General features: G+C 46.0%; 1 pseudogene; it reads right to left on the bottom strand.

The window, feature by feature from the left end:
• Nucleotides 1-10,791: 10,791 nt before the first annotated feature.
• On the bottom strand, nt 10,792-10,930 carry LOC123171729 (uncharacterized; annotated as a pseudogene).
• Between the last annotated feature and the right edge of the window lie 5,109 nt (nt 10,931-16,039).

Here is a 16,039-nt window from a genome sequence, read left to right as displayed (position 1 = left end):
GGGGCGACGGGGCGAGGGGAGGTGGGGCAAGGGGGCGGCGAGGGGAGGGGGGCAACGGGGCGAGGGGAGGTGGGGCTCGGCATTACTAACAAACTTTTTTATTTTTTTTTCAAAACTACTAATGGCGCACGGTGGGTGTGGTGCGCCATTACTATGTCAACTAGTAATGGCGCACTGTACCACGGTACGCCATTAGTAATATTTTTTTTAAACTACTAATGGCGCACCAGATACCAGGTGCGTCATTAGTAATATATTACTAATGGCGCACCAACGCGTGGTGCGCCATTAGTATATTGTAATGGCGCACCACTTGTCTGGTGCGCCATTAGTGGCCATATCATCTATAGCCCTCTTCCTAGTAGTGGGGGATCCCTCACTGGTGGCCATCTTCATCATCCCGGCGATCTCCATGACGAGGAGGGAGTAGTTCACCCTCGGGGCTGAGGGTATGTACCAGTAGCTATGTGTTTGATCTCTCTCTCTCGTGTTCTTGAGGTGATACGATCTTCAAGTATCGCGAGCTTTGCTATTGTAGTTGGATCTTATGATGCTTCTCCCCCTCTACTCTCTTGTAATGGATTGAGTTTTCCCTTTGAAGTTATCTTATCGGATTGAGTCTTTAAGGATTTGAGAACACTTGATGTACGTCTTGCCGTGCTTATCTGTGGTGACAATGGGATATCACGTGATCCACTTGATGTATGTTTTGGTGATCAACTTGCGGGTTCCGCCCATGAACCTATGCATAGGGGTTGGCACACGTTTTCGTCTTGACTCTCCGGTAGAAACTTTGGGGCACTCTTTGAAGTACTTTGTGTTGGTTATCGTATAATCATACCCATGGATACCCATGGATCTGAGATTGTGTGATGCATATCGTATAATCATACCCATGGATACTTGAGGTGACATTGGAGTATCTAGGTGACATTAGGGTTTTGGTTGATTTGTGTCTTAAGGTGTTATTCTAGTACGAACTCTATGATAGATCGAACGGAAAGAATAGCTTCGTGTTATTTTACTACGGACTCTTGAATAGATTGATCAGAAAGAATAACTTTGAGGTGGTTTCGTACCCTACAATAATCTCTTCGTTTATTCTCCGCTATTAGTGACTTTGGAGTGACTCTTTGTTGCATGTTGAGGGATAGTTATATGATCCAGTTATGTTATTATTGTTGAGAGAACTTGCACTAGTGAAAGTATGAACCCTAGGCCTTGTTTCAACGCATTGCAATACCGTTCGTGCTCACTTTTATCATTAGTTACCTTGCTGTTTTTATATTTTCAGATTACAAAAACCTTTCTCTACCATCCATATTGCACTTGTATCACCATCTCTTCGCCAAACTAGTGCACCTATACAATTTGCCATTGTATTGGGTGTGTTGGGGACACAAGAGACTCTTTGTTATTTGGTTGCAGGGTTGTTTGAGAGAGACCATCTTCATCCTATGCCTCCCACAGATTGATAAACCTTAGGTCATCCACTTGAGGAAAATTTGCTACTGTCCTACAAACCTCTGCACTTGGAGGCCCAACAACGTCTACAAGAAGAAGGTTGTGTAGTAGACATCATTCCCCTCCTCTCGTCCCTCACCTCCAGCCACCTATATATTTCGTCCCTAGGTCATTTGTTAGGGTTAGCAAAGTATATGACATGATTTAGTGAGCTTTGCTCCTTGTACCTCCTCTTGTGAGAAAGAGAGACCTCTCCCATGGAGATCAAGACCTCCTATGGAGAAGATACCTAGTGGATAGATCCCCATCATAGGATCATCAAGACCTCATTCCTCATAGGATTGGGATGAACTAGTTACCATGTATCTTTCCTTTGTTGTTCTTGGATCATTGTGAGCTCTTGTGTGTTCTCGGATCTAGCATATGTGTGATTGGATCTAGTCAATTTGAGTGTTTCCCCTCTCTTGTGTTCTACGTGTTCTGCGTGTTCTTGGGGATTTCCTCTCAAATTCGTGAAAGATCTCCATCTAGGGTTCCACCCTACAACACCTTAGTATCAGTATGATATTACTATCGGTGAATCGGACTTTTAACTGATTATATCTGTAACCCATTTATCATTAGGCTAACTATGGTCATATGTAATATATCTGAGCCTACATAGCAACATGCATTGTACTTAATGTCTAAATATGCAATCCTAGGCTACATAGCAACAAGGAAGAGTGTTACCTTAATGTTATGATGATGTCTAGATAAACGTAGAAGAGTAGCAGCAACAACAACAACAACTCAACCCTCGGGTGGGCCCGATTTGGACCTGAGGCGGATCGGTGTCGTGGCATCGGGTAGGTGGGATCGGGCCTAGCCCGGATTGTGCTCCTGGGCTGATTTCCTCTCCTCGCAGGTACGGGGTCGAAGGTGGTGGTCGGAACCCCATTACTCTGTGGCGGGCAGATCAGTGCCAAGACCTGGGACATGGCGTTGTGCGAGCGTGCTCGACGACGGCCGTCGGTAGCCGTGGAGTTGTGTCTCCCCCGGTCCACCGGGACTAGCTGGATGCACATGCGTCGACACCTCCTGCTGTGGATGCATTGACCTAGACTCTGTTCATGATGCTATGCTAGTAGTGAAAGGAGTCGTCTTTTACTCCTCCTGTCGGGGTGGTGCACCGTGATCTGGACGGGTGGCTGTGTCTCGGACATAGACGCCTGGGTGACGGCCTCGGAGATGGTCCGCATTTTTGGCTATTCGGCGGGCTCCATGGCGGAGGTGGTGTGCTTTCTCTCTTGGCCGTGCCGGCGACAAGAGGTGGACCGGGGGTGGCTCGGGCGCGTTATCTGTCTCTAGTGGTGGCATTGACTCAATCTGGATCTGGAGTTCCGATCTCGTCGCGCTCATCCTGGAGGCCTCGTGGTAGCACGGGGGAGCGGTGAAGCGAAAGTTTAGCGCCCTGGTGCCGACGACGGCGCCACTGTCTTCTTGAAGACGTTATCGTGGTTCTCCTACCGTGGCTAGCTTCCAGGTGAAATCCTTTGTCCGTCTGGACTTGGCAACGACGACGCTCTGCGCCGTTCTCCCTCCTGGGGGCGTTGTCATGGAGCTTAGGTGTTTAGGGCATAGCATGGTGATGTATCTGGCCCTACCTGTATTCTCTTTCGGTAGCATAGTCGCGTGCGTTTGGCGCGATCTAGGTATTGTGGGATCGGCATTGTATGAGGGTAACCCCATCATTCTGTATCGTTCGGCCCTGTACTCTGTTCGGTTGTTGCTTTATTTATAAAGCGGGGCGAAAGCCTGTTTCGAGTAAATCTTGTATATAGGTATGTAAATATCACATCAACCTACTATTTAAATGATCAGTTTTATAGCATCAACGCCATACACCTGATAGTTGCGATCAGCTTGACAAATCGTCTGTTTTAGTATATTCCTAAGACTCCGCAGAGGCAACTTGAGCAAAAGGTCTGTTGCTACCACCTACCATTTTACATGCTGATTGTAAGTTTGTAACAAAGCGAAGTAGGTATTGGTATGATATTAGCTAATTTTACACAGATATACTAGGCACGATAAAAATGATAATCAATCTGCTACAACCCAGCATCTGCAATATGCCCAAGGTGTAACCGATCCTGATCCAAGCGAAGCAGAAGTGCCAAAATTTCTGCATAGTATCTCGGCTAATCTGGATCGTGATCCAAGGCCAGCAGAGTTCGAATCATGGCCGAAGTAGCAATCATGGACAGCGGCCGCAGCAGAAGTCAGTTCAGTTAGGGAACTGGTACCTTTATTTCTAGACTAACTGACGAATGGCATGGTGATTCCTCAAATATCTGAAACACTGCCTTCTCTGATGTCTTCCATGCCTATTCTCCTACTGCGCGCACGCAATGATAATGATGGCGAAACGAACATCAAGTCGGCCAGCTCTTCTGAAGTGCGGAGGTAGGCATTCCATCTCCCCCATTTTGTAGGACTCAGCGAGTGATTCTCACAAGCATACAACTCTGACCACACGTTAGGTGATTGTCAGTGGTATTGAAGTCTACATTTGTTTTTGAAATGGATATTAAAGTACATATTGATTATATTGTTTGGTGAAAAGAATTATACGATTGACAAAAGGGTTCCAGAATGCTGCAGATTTTTCTGCATGAATAAGGCTCTACGTCAACCTGAAAACTTGTGGTGAAAATCTTTTGAGCAAACAAAGATCATAAATAGTTCTGTCACAAGGGTGGGTCAACAGGGAGACGAGAACCTAAAGTTCTGCTACCAATACGCAGCACCCAAATTAGTCATGAATATCGAGACCTTATATACCACATGTTTAAAATAAATCAAAAGTAGATGTTTAACGCATGTAGATTGTTTTATATAAATTGATAGATTATACGAGAACAGGGCGTCGACCCGTTGGCTGGGCAGCTAGGGTAGCTGCCAGCCCGTCCGTGTTCTAGCCTTGGCTTTGGCGTGCAGCGCTCGCGGGGTTTCTCCTATAAAAGGTGGGTTGGTCTCATTTTTTGTATAATTATACAACCATTTATTGATTAGCCCTTTCATAAATAAAAGGATAAAAAATACGACTGATTCGATATTTACCGAAGTTCAATTTTAGATTACTAAGGCATATCTTATGACGAGCTTTTTTTTTCGAGCCTCGGCTTTCGCGCACAGCGGTCGCGGAGTTTCTCCTATAAAAGAAGTCAACAAGGGTTGACCCTTGGGTTGGTCTCAGTTTTTTTATAATTATACAACCATTTATTGATTAGCCCTTTCATTAATAAAAGGATAAACAATACAACTGATTCGATGTTTACCGAAGTTAAATTTTAGATTTACTAAGGCATATCTTATGATGTGGTTTTTTTTTTACAGGAAGACTGTAAGGAAGGCCCTACAGTATAATTGGTGCGACAAACCAAAATTATAAGTATGATACCTTGATCCTGGGTGGGCGGGAAGGCATCAGCCCCATTCCACTACTAGGCTATGCCTTGGTCTGCTAAAACGAGGTTGGTTGTCTTAAAAAAGCAAGATCTGCAATGCCACATAGCAGTGATGCTGCCAATTTCACCATGATTGCAATGTCGAAAATAGCATGAACCGGTAATATAGATAGTTAGCACTCATTTCAAATATATAACTACATTTATGAGGTGGAAGTAAGACATGAGAAATGGAATACGCACATGGTTCGGTCACAAATATGAGCAACCAGAGTAAGAACATTCACAAAAATGAATATTTACACAGTTATCAACAAAACATCGAAACCATACGTAGAACACATCTAAAGATCAATCAGTACTACATTACTCCTGACATCTGTTACACTCACGGCTTGCGACATATACCTTGCTTTATATCCTGATTTTGTACCACAAAGGAGTACTGCGTGGTTTGGTATAAGGAAACTGCAAAAATACATTACCTAAAGGAGAAATACAACTACAAACAACTTGTCCCAACTTTCAAGTGGTAGAGAGAAAACAAGCCCTTTTGGAGACCTTTTATGGCTGTCTCTAAACGACCTGAGTAAGAGAAGGCCAACATATGCTTGAAATGCCACATTCTCTGATGTCTCCCAGGTCTAGTCCTACAACAAACACTCGGAAGAAAATTTTGGCGAGATGAACTTCAAGTCGGCCAGCTTCTCTGCAGTACAGACCACAGAGGCAGGCAGAGGCAGGCATTTCTTCGTATTTATAGGAAGAGCAATGGAACTTTGGTCTGGTTTGACAACCATACATGGTTCGATAAGAATGTATTTGCCATATCAACACCAGACATCACTGCTTCTGAGTCGCTGTTTACAAGTCTGCATTTATTGCTTATTACGGTTTGGTGAATTCTTTGTACAAGGTTGATAAAGAGACCCCCACACGGCTCACATCTCTCTGCATGAATAAAAGCTCACTACGTGGACCTGAAAATTCATGTACTTGATGTGGTTTCGTTTTTTGATGGAAATGGAACAGGGGCAGATGCCCTTTTCTTCTAAAAAAAGCCAGCCGTAGAGCAAACTGGTACTGTGCGACAAAATTGACGTAGATAATGATTATCTTCTTTTTTGCGGAAAGATAAATGCTTTTCTCTATTTAATTAGCGTTTCTTTAATTGCTCAGAAGCACTTGTTTGATATAATTGAATAAAATGCGATAGTGCAAGCACTTGCTTGCATGGCATCATTGAAAGAAAAAAAGGTAAAGCGTATACCTCTAGGCAGGGACGCGTGCGTGTTAAATAGAGAACAAGATTACAATCGGGTTGGCAGGTTGTTGTGTTAGCTTGACCCCTCATCCAAGAATATACAAGATAAGGATCTCTAATCTCCAACAACATGCCCAAGTTACAACACACGCACACAAGTTACCCCCGTGACATATGCCACGTTACAACTACAACTATATCATTTAACATCCTCCCTCAATCTAAACGTGTCAAGGTTGAGATTGTTCTTGAAAGCTTGTAGTTGTCCAATCTGTAGTGGCTTTGTAAAACCATCTGCCACTTGGTCTCCTGTTGGGATAAACCTGATTTCCAACAATTTGCTAGCAACCCTCTCTATGACAAAGTGAAAGTCAATCTCTATGTGTTTCGTCCTTGCATCGAACACTGGATTGGCTGAGAGGTACGTTGCTCCAAGATTATCACACCATAAGCAAGAAGTACTTGACCTTCTTACTCCTAGCTCATCTAATAGAGTTTCCACCCACATTACCTCAGATGTTGCATTCGCTAAAGATTTATACTCTGCTTCAGTACTAGAGCGAGAGACTGTTACATGTTTCTTTGCATTCCAAGGTATAAGATTAAAACCAAAGAAAACAGCAAATCCACCAGTAGACCTTCTATCATCAGGACACCCTGCCCAATCTGCATCAGAAAAAGCACTTATAGTTGTTGAGGGTGATTTACATATTTTGAGTCATGTACCAGCACTTCCTTGAATATATCTCAATATCCTCTTTACTGTTGTCCAATGCAGTGAAGTAGGGGAGTGCAGAAATTGACAAACCTTGTTAACAAAGAAGGATAAGTACTGTAGTGCACCCACCACACTCCTATAGTTACTCCCTTCCTCTGGACTCAACAATTCTCCTTCATTCAATGACAATTTTTCTGTTGTAGACAAAGGTGTACTGGAGGGTTTACAGTCTTTCATATCTACATGCTTGAGTATATCCTTAGCATATTTTTCCTGAGTCAACAGTATACCTTCATGTACCTGTTTTACTTCTTTGCCAAGGAAATAATGTAATTCTCCCAAGTCTTTGAGAGCAAAGTCATTCTTCAAATTTTTAAGTAAAGCTGAGGTGGCTTCTTGAGAGGAGCTAGCAACAACTATGTCATCTACATAAATAAGCATATAAATGATCACCTTCTCGTTCTTGAAGAAAAACAGAGAAGTATCTCCCCTTGAGGGTCGGAAACCAAGTTGTTGCAGCTTTGTGCTTAGTCTTGAGTACCAAGCTCTGGGTGCCTGTTTCAGACCATATAGTGCTTTGTCCAACTTACACACATATTGTGGTTTGGTGCCATCCACAAACCCAGGTGGTTGCTTCATACACTGTTCAAGAAATCTTCCGATTCACCGATTAATCTTCCGGTTTATCGCTAATCGTGGGGTGACCAATCAGATTATGCCTTATCTTTGCCGTTTATCTTCTGGACCGATTTATCGTTCTAACAAGCGATTTATTGGGAATCTACAGATAAATCAGACCTATTCATAGCACTATGTTTGCAAAAACTAAGTTTATTTATGTTTTGTGGACCTTGTTACGGAATATGGATTTTATGGTCCTATTTTGTTTGTCATTATATGAGGATTCAAAGGCTAGAAATCAAGGTAACACTTCTGTCAAATATTGTTATGGTGTTGAATATAGCGTATTTTAGTGTTAGTAACCTGAGATTTGCAAACAAATATCCGATTAATAGTCGACCGATAAAATCAATTAATTGGCCGGTTTCCGATTAATCTCTAATCCCTAGCTGACCGAGACGATAACGATAAGCGATATCCTCAACCTTGCTTCATATAGACCTCTTCCTCGAGAATGCCATCTAGGAACGCATTCTGTACATCCAATTGGCGAAGAGTCCATCCCCTGGAAACAGTAATAGACAGAACAAGTCTAATAGTAGCTGCCTTAACTACTGGACTAAAAGTGCCGTCATAGTCAATTCCATAACGTTGTTTAAACCCCTTTGCTACTATTCTAGCTTTGTATCTATCTAATGTACCATCAGAATTTCTCTTAATTTTGTAAACCCATTTGCAATAATGTTTCTGCCTTGCCTTGGTGAGACTAGATGCCAAGTTTGGTTTTTCATGAGTGCATCATATTCTACCTCCATAGCTCTTTTCCAATTTTTATCATCTAATGCTTCAGCTTGATCACCAGGTTCTCTAGTAGCAGCAAAGTTTACCATTTTGAAATTTTTATCATACCTGACTGTTCCATCTTTATGAACATGGTGGTTTGAAAATGCCTCTTTGTGACCGTGTACTGGGTCGCTCAGGCTCAACAGCCACAGAAGATCCTGACTCTGCAGAGGATCCTGCAGCCGGTTCTTGACGCGATCACGCTGGGGATTCTCCCTAGATCCAGTCCTGTCGGAGGAGACATGCACCCGAGACAGCGACGTGTCGGTCCCAGCAGGAGACGTCGGGCCCGTTTGCGAGACGGAACCGCGTCCAGGCGACACACGCCCGGGAGTCCGCGCCCCCTCATCATTGCGCGATGGTGAAGTGTTGGGTGCATCTGCGCCAGACCGCACACCCGACCGCGAGCCTGGCCGCTTGTCACCCGCTGATGGGTTGCCCGCATCAGATGGAGTGGACGCGCCAGCCGGAGTGCACGGTTCCGCCTCTGAGTCCATGCGCGCGCCAAATGCAGCAGCGCCGCCAGATCTCTCGGGATCAGCGTGCGCAGGAGGATCTGCTCCGTGTTCCGTGTCAGGCTGGTTTGGACGTATGTCCTGCATAAAATCATGACCAAATCCAGCGTTTTCTGTTGCATTTTTTTACCGCGGCTTCCTACATCATCAGACCCATTAGTAGTCCTATTAATCATATGATCATCAACTATTATTCCCCCATGATCAGTAGGATTAAGTAGTTCAGGAGGGAGTAAAAGGATCTCAGCCCTTAGACGAGCACGGGCATTAGGGTGAAGGGAAGCAAAGGGAAAAAGGTTTTCATCAAACACCACATCCCTAGAAATGTATACACGTCCTATAGAGATATCAAGGCACTTGTAGCCTTTGTGCAAATTACTGTAACTAAGGAAAGCACATGGCTTTGATCAAAATTGAAGTTTATGAGTGTTATAAGGACATAGATTGGGCCAACAAGCACACCCAAAAATTCTAAGAGAGGAGTAGTTGGGAGTTTCACCAAATAATCTAGTAAGGCGAGTTTCATGATTTATGACTTTACTTGGTACCCTATTGATCAAGTAGGTTGCAGCAAGAAAGGCCTCATCCCAAAACTTCAAGGGCATAGAGGCTTGGGCGAGCAAGGAGAGGCCAACCTCAACAATATGACGGTGTTTGCGCTCAGCTGATCCATTCTGCTGATGAGCATGAGGGCATGAGACATGGTGTGAAATTCAAATTTTGGTGAAGAAAGAGTTCAACTTTGCGTACTCCCCTCCCCAATCTGTTTGAAGAGCATGGATCTTTCGATCAAAACGTCGTTCAACAAGGTTTTCGAAGTCATGAAATTTCTGAAAAACTTCATATTTGTGCTTGATGAGATAGATCCATGTGAATTTACTAAAATCTTCGATTCACATAGTATTTTTTTTCTGCCTAATATTTCAACAGCAGGCCCCCACACATCAGAGAAAACAAGTTCCAAAGGAAATTTTGATTCACTCAAGGATTGAGGATAAGGTAACTGGTTACTTTTGCCTTTTTGGCAGGCGTCACATACAGGCTTATTGCTATCATTATTGAAACATGGGAGCTTATTCTCACTAAGAATCTTCCTAACAATAGTGGAAGAAGGGTGACCTAGACGTCTATGCCACCAATCCAGAGGTGGTTTGGTGACATTGAGCACATGCTTCTAGACGTTTCCCCCGGTGTGCTTGACAGGATAGAGACTTCTTCTACCCCTGCCTTGAAGAAGAACCTTCCTCGTTTCCAGATCCTTGCTGAGAAAAAAATGAGGGTGAATTTCAACAATAGTATTATTGTCAAGAGCAAGTTTACTTGCAGAAATCAAATCTTTAGTTGCCTCCGGACATGAAGAACATCTTCTGGATGAAGATTACGATCTGGGGTAGGAATAGTTGCATAACCAATATGATCGACATACCTGATCTATTTGCAGTATGAATCTGATCGTTGCCCGTTACCTCTCCCGGACGGTCAGCTTCTCCAGATCACTGGTAATATGGTCGGTTGCACCACTGTCCATATACCAGTTGGTGTCAACCCCATACTGATGAGAAGCCATGTTGGCCGAGTGCTCCTCTCCTCCCTGATATGAAGAGTCGTAGCGCTTACAGCACTTCCAAGCGGGGTGGCCAATTTTACCACAGATTTGGCACACCAGCTTGGAAGAGGAGTTGTTGTTTTTGTTGTAGTTCCCCCTGCCTCCATCGTGTCCTCCTGGATTGCCGCGACCACAGCCATGGTCACCACCACGGCCACGATCACCACCGCCGCCTGGTTTGTTGTTGAAGCAGCGACCGCCGCCACGATCACCATTGCCGATGGTGTTGTTGTTCTTGTTGAAGCCGCGTCCACGCGCCACCACATTTGCGTACGACTGAGAGGACCCGTCGCGGAGATTCAGGCGAGTCTCAAAGCTCAGAAGCTGTGAGAACAGCTCCGGGATCTTGACAGGCTCGACCCTGGAGCACATGGCCGACACCATTGGGTCGAACTCCTCGTCGAGTCCAGCAAGGATGTGGGAGATCACCTATTCGTCGTCCAAGGCCTTCCCTGAAGCAATTAATTCATCACAAAGAGTTCGGACCTTACCAACATACTATGTGATCGTGGAGTTGCCCTTCTGAAGATTGGCTAGGGCAATTCTGACGTTGACAGTCTGCGCCCGGGTGTGTGACGCAAGCATCCCTTGCACCGTGTTCCACAGCTCAGTTGCGGTGTGGCAGGCCGCCACTTGGACGGCCATCTCACGCGGCAGCGTGGTCAGCAGGTATGAGAAAACCTGCTGATCCCGCGCATACCACACACCAAACTCTGGGTTCGGCGCCTTGGTCTTGGTTTTGTCGTCATCGCCGGTGACCTCAATGGTCATGGGTGGAGCCGGCTGCTCGGTGTCGAGGAAGTTTGCCATCTGCGCTCCCCTGATGGCTGAGAGCACCGTGGCACGCCATAAGGCCTCGTTCCCTCTCGTAAGTTTCTCGGTTGCGTTGTGTGCAAACGGAGATGAGGGGAAAGAATTTGCGGAGGAAGAGCTCGCCATGGATGAACCCGAGGTAGGCTCTGATTATCATGAAAGAAAAAAGGTGAAGCGTATACCTCTAGGCAGGGACGCGTGCGTGTTAAATAGAGAACAAGATTACAATTGGGTTGGCAGGTTGTTGTGTTAGCTTGACCCCTCATCCAAGACTATACAAGATAAGGATCTCTAATCTCCAACAACCTGCCCAGGTTACAACACACGCACACAAGTTACCCCCTGACATATGTCACGTTACAACTACAACTATATTATTTAACAATCATTCGCAAGCTGGCCATAGAAATTAGGAGGCAAGAAGCGTTGCCATCGGCTATTATAGAATTTTCAACGCCTCTAGCTGATTGAGTTTGCTAATTAGTATGGTGTTTGCCTAGCTAGCTTGCTTGCTGAAGAAGTACTCTATGACAAGAAACTATTTGACCTTGTACTTATATATGTACTATGGCAGCAAGTATGATACTGGAAGAATGCCTGTTGGCATGCATGTGCTTGGTTTGCATCTAAAGTCCAGTTCATCCTTTGCTGCAATGTTGAATGTTCCAGTAATTAAGCTCGGTGTGTTTAATTAGCTTTCCAGTTAAAATGTTCAAAGTTTCTCATTCTAAAACTTTAATATACTCGTAAAGAGATAAAACAAAGTTTTTAGATAATCTACACAATTAGTTCTGCTATTTGTTTCATACAGCATTGGGCACTGTCAAACACTAGCATTACAAGAGAACTTTCCACCCAATGCCGTCAGCAGGTTACTTTTTCCCCCAAGAAAGGGAACTTTTATTAACTCAAAATATAATATCAAGTGGATACAAAGCATGTTGAGCGGCACCTGGCCTCTACATAGTTAGGATGCATATAACCAAAGTAATAAGTCCGACAAAAATAGTATACTGAACTACTGAATTGGCAAGATTTGTTTATGTGCCTCTATGCGCCAAATAATTCAGCAGGTCAACCAGATTTACTGAATTTCATTGCACAAAAACGAAGAGGGATATCATTAAACTGAATTACCTGCCACCGTGCCATGGTAGTTAGACAATCCAGGAAACGTAAGTCAGATCAAGACCTATCCCCATCCTTTTGGCGGAGCATTGCGCGACTCTTTCCAGTTTTCCCTCTCTGGTGTTGATAGCAAGCACCCATGCTACTTCGTCTTGTACATTCAGCTTGGCCATGATATAAACAACGTCATCATCAGACAGACTCAAGGTAGGGGAAGCACTCAACACCTTGTTCCAGGTCAGTGTCTTCTCCTTCAATACCTTGGGCAGCAGTAAGCCAGAGATGTTAGCCATGTCAACGGTGAAACCATTGTGCCAATCCTTAGATCAAATCCTCCTACTCCATGTGGTGGCCGTCCAACCACGAAAGAAGCCTCCACCATTGTTGCAGGAACAACGACAACAATGATGAAACTTGAGCTCGACGAACCTGATCACACCATTGTTGAAAGCAACATCACGAAACGGCCGTGCGGAGATAGTGTCGATGTCACGGGACCCCGAGAGAAGATTGCGAGGAAGCGGAACAGGCCATTGGATCAGACGCAGAACCGGATCCTTGTCCAGCACATTGCACAGCAGCACGCCCCACCAAAGGTCGACCAGGCCAACCAAGCCCCCTCCGGCAGACATCACTCTGGTGCATTCATGCCGCATCAGCTTGTCATGGTCTGTCTCCGCATCCTTGGAGATCCTGGCCGTATTGGTGCGCCACGCCAAGCTGTCAGAGCGGTACGTGTGGACAACGTACCTATCACTGCTAGCACCATCGGCGTAGTGCCGGACGGGGATGACCACGGCGTAGTGCCAGTGGTAGCTGGCGCCATGGCGGCGGAGGGGTATTACTGCGACCATGTTGAAGTCCACGTGGCGGGGGTAGGGCCTCGGGATGAGGTGGAGCGAGGGAGACCCTGGGCCTGCCCTGTAGACAAACAGATCGGATGAATCGTAGTATGACGAAGGATCCCTGCGCTGGGCGTTGCATGCGAAGGGGACGACGATAAGGACGAAGGAGTCCGTCGAGCTGAGGATCCGGGGATCTGAACCGAAGCTGTTTTTTCTCAGGCCGGGGCAGTGGACGAAGCAGCGAGGGACACGAGGCGGGTCCGCGAGCTCGAAGGACACCTCGATGGCGCGGCCTTCGCTCGTTACGGCCTCGGCGGTGGTCGCGTTCGGGCGGTGGTCGAGGTCGGATTGTGTGTCGATGAGGACACAGGGGCGGCGGTGGCCGCATCCGGAGATGGCGGCAGGGACGTTCGACATGGTCGATGGGCGGAAGGCGGTGGGCGAGAGAAGGATCTACGTACACACGGGATTCGCAAGAGGCGGCCGAGGCAGGTATTTGGAGTTTGAAATTGAGAGGGTTGTGGTGTTTTCCCCTATCCCCACACGAGTGGTGTGTTCTGTTAAGGTATGTTTAGGTGTTCAAAAAAAATTCTCAATCAAAAAGATGTTAAAAAAAGTCAAGGCATGTTTAGTTCGCATTACTAATAAGGGCAGCGATCTGCGCCGGCGCACCGGCCCAATCGTTGGGCCGGTCAAGCCCCAGCCGTCAGATCTGGCCCCCCGAACCGTCAGATCCCTTCGTCCCCAATCTCTCCCATCTGCAACCTCCCGCATGGAAAAGGGAGAGGCCCGCCTTCGCACGCGCCGACGCCTCCGCACGCGCCAACCGCCTCGCCTCGCCTCCTCACCGCCGGTCGCCGTCCTCGCCGCCCTCACCTATGCCGCCTTCATGTGGATGCAGCAGCGTGCGTCCATAGTTGCACTTGTGGTTGCAGGCTTGCAGATCCGGGGGAGATGGCCACAGCTCCGGGGGAGATGGCCGCATCTCCGGTGGCGCCGGCCGCCAGCCGCAGCGCCTGTCGTTGTGCTCGCGTTGTACCTCGCCGTGTGCCCGCCCGAGGCTCTTGTTGGTTCCAACAAAAAACGACACCGGTTGTAGAAAAAAGTTTATCGCTTCCAGCAAAAAAGCTTACCGCTGCAGCCCGCCGTCGTCATTGTAGCAAAAATGTTAACCGTATGTAGCTTCTGTGGTTGCCGATTGCAGCAAAAAAATGACGTGGTTGTAGCAAACACAAAAAAAGAAAAGAAAAAAGTTTCCATCGTTTTCAGAAAAGCTTCGACTGTAGTTTGGAAAAGCTTCAATCGTGTATAAAAAAAGCTTCATCCATTAAGAAAAAAAGCTTCAACCAGACCTGCGACTAGAGAAAAAGTTGCAAACATTGACAAAGGAAGCTTCAACCGTATATAGGAAAAGCTTCAACCGGCTACCGGCGATGGAAAAGCCATGGTTGCAGCCTGCGGTCACCTCGGTCATCGCTGTCACACACCCCGGCCTCCGCGGGGTTGCATCAGTGTCGCCGTGGTAGCACCCCGTCGCCCCGGTTGCAGCATCTCCCGTGGTCACCCCCCTCGGTCGCCGGCGAGATGGGATGGTCACCGCGCAGAGCAATGGCGAGCTTCGAGCGGGGAGGGGAGGCGTGGTGCTGCGACCGGGGGGGCGGGGCGTGGGGGCGGGGAGGGGGAGGGGGAGGGGATGGGGAGGAGGGGGCAGAAGAAGAGCGCGGCGCGCACCCCCGGCGAGCTGCGCGAGATGTGGGTGAGCTGCGTGAGATGTGATGAAGGAGACGCGAGGAAGAGGGAGGGACCGGCCCAATGTTCCGCCGGTGCCCCGGTCCCAAACGTTTCCCTACTAATAATTATATGAAAACAGTAAAATTGAGTGAGAGGTACCGCCACCCACATCGATTTGACATCGCCAGCCGACCGATCAAGCTGACCCATGGGCCCAACATAAACTCGGGGGCTGCGCTGCAAACTACCTGCGAAGAGTGTTGTCATTAATTGGGCTGAAACATCATGGGGGGCTCCTATTGGAGCGCTTTAAGCGCCGCAGAAGGAAACACGCGCCTACAGCAAACGCCAAGTGGGCCGGCCCACGTGCACGGAAACTGTTTCGAGAAAAAAGACCCGCAAAAACTCGCGTCGCTGCTTTGAAAGATGGTTCAGCTAACCACTACAGCCACTAGACCACTATGACTAATAACAACGCGAATACTTAAAGAACTATTGCAGCCGCGTTATTTATTATGCAATACAACTTACATTTTTATATATTTTATGAAAAAAGTTTATCAAACTTTGAAAAAAGTTCACGAATTGGAAAAGTTCATCGTCTTTGAAAAAAGTTCATCTAATTTGGTAAAACAATTCCTCAATTAGAAAAAATTCATCGATTTAGAAAAAAGTTCACAAAATGTGAAAGAAGTTCATCAATTTTGGAAAAAAAAAGCTAATAGATTTTTTTAAAAGTTAATCAAATGGCAAAAAAGTTCATCAAATTTTGAAAAAACTTCATCGAATTTTAAAAAAAGGTCACCAGTTTCAAAAAAGTTCACCGAGCCTATAAATAAGTTCACCAATTTTCAAAAAAGATCACCGAATTTGAAAAAATGTTCAAAAATTTGGAAAAAATTCACAAATTTGAAAATAAGTTCATGGAATTTCAGGAAAAGTTCATTGAAAATAAGTCCATGGAATTTTTAAAAACTTCATTAATTTTTAAAAAGTTCATCGAATTTGTAAAAAAAAATCATCAATTGTTCAAAATAGT

This window comes from Triticum aestivum, chromosome 7D (genome assembly GCF_018294505.1).
Source record: "Triticum aestivum cultivar Chinese Spring chromosome 7D, IWGSC CS RefSeq v2.1, whole genome shotgun sequence".
Classification (NCBI taxonomy): Eukaryota; Viridiplantae; Streptophyta; class Magnoliopsida; order Poales; family Poaceae; genus Triticum; species Triticum aestivum.
The sequence above is the reverse complement of the archived record's forward strand: the minus strand, read 5'-3'. Positions and strand labels throughout refer to the sequence as shown.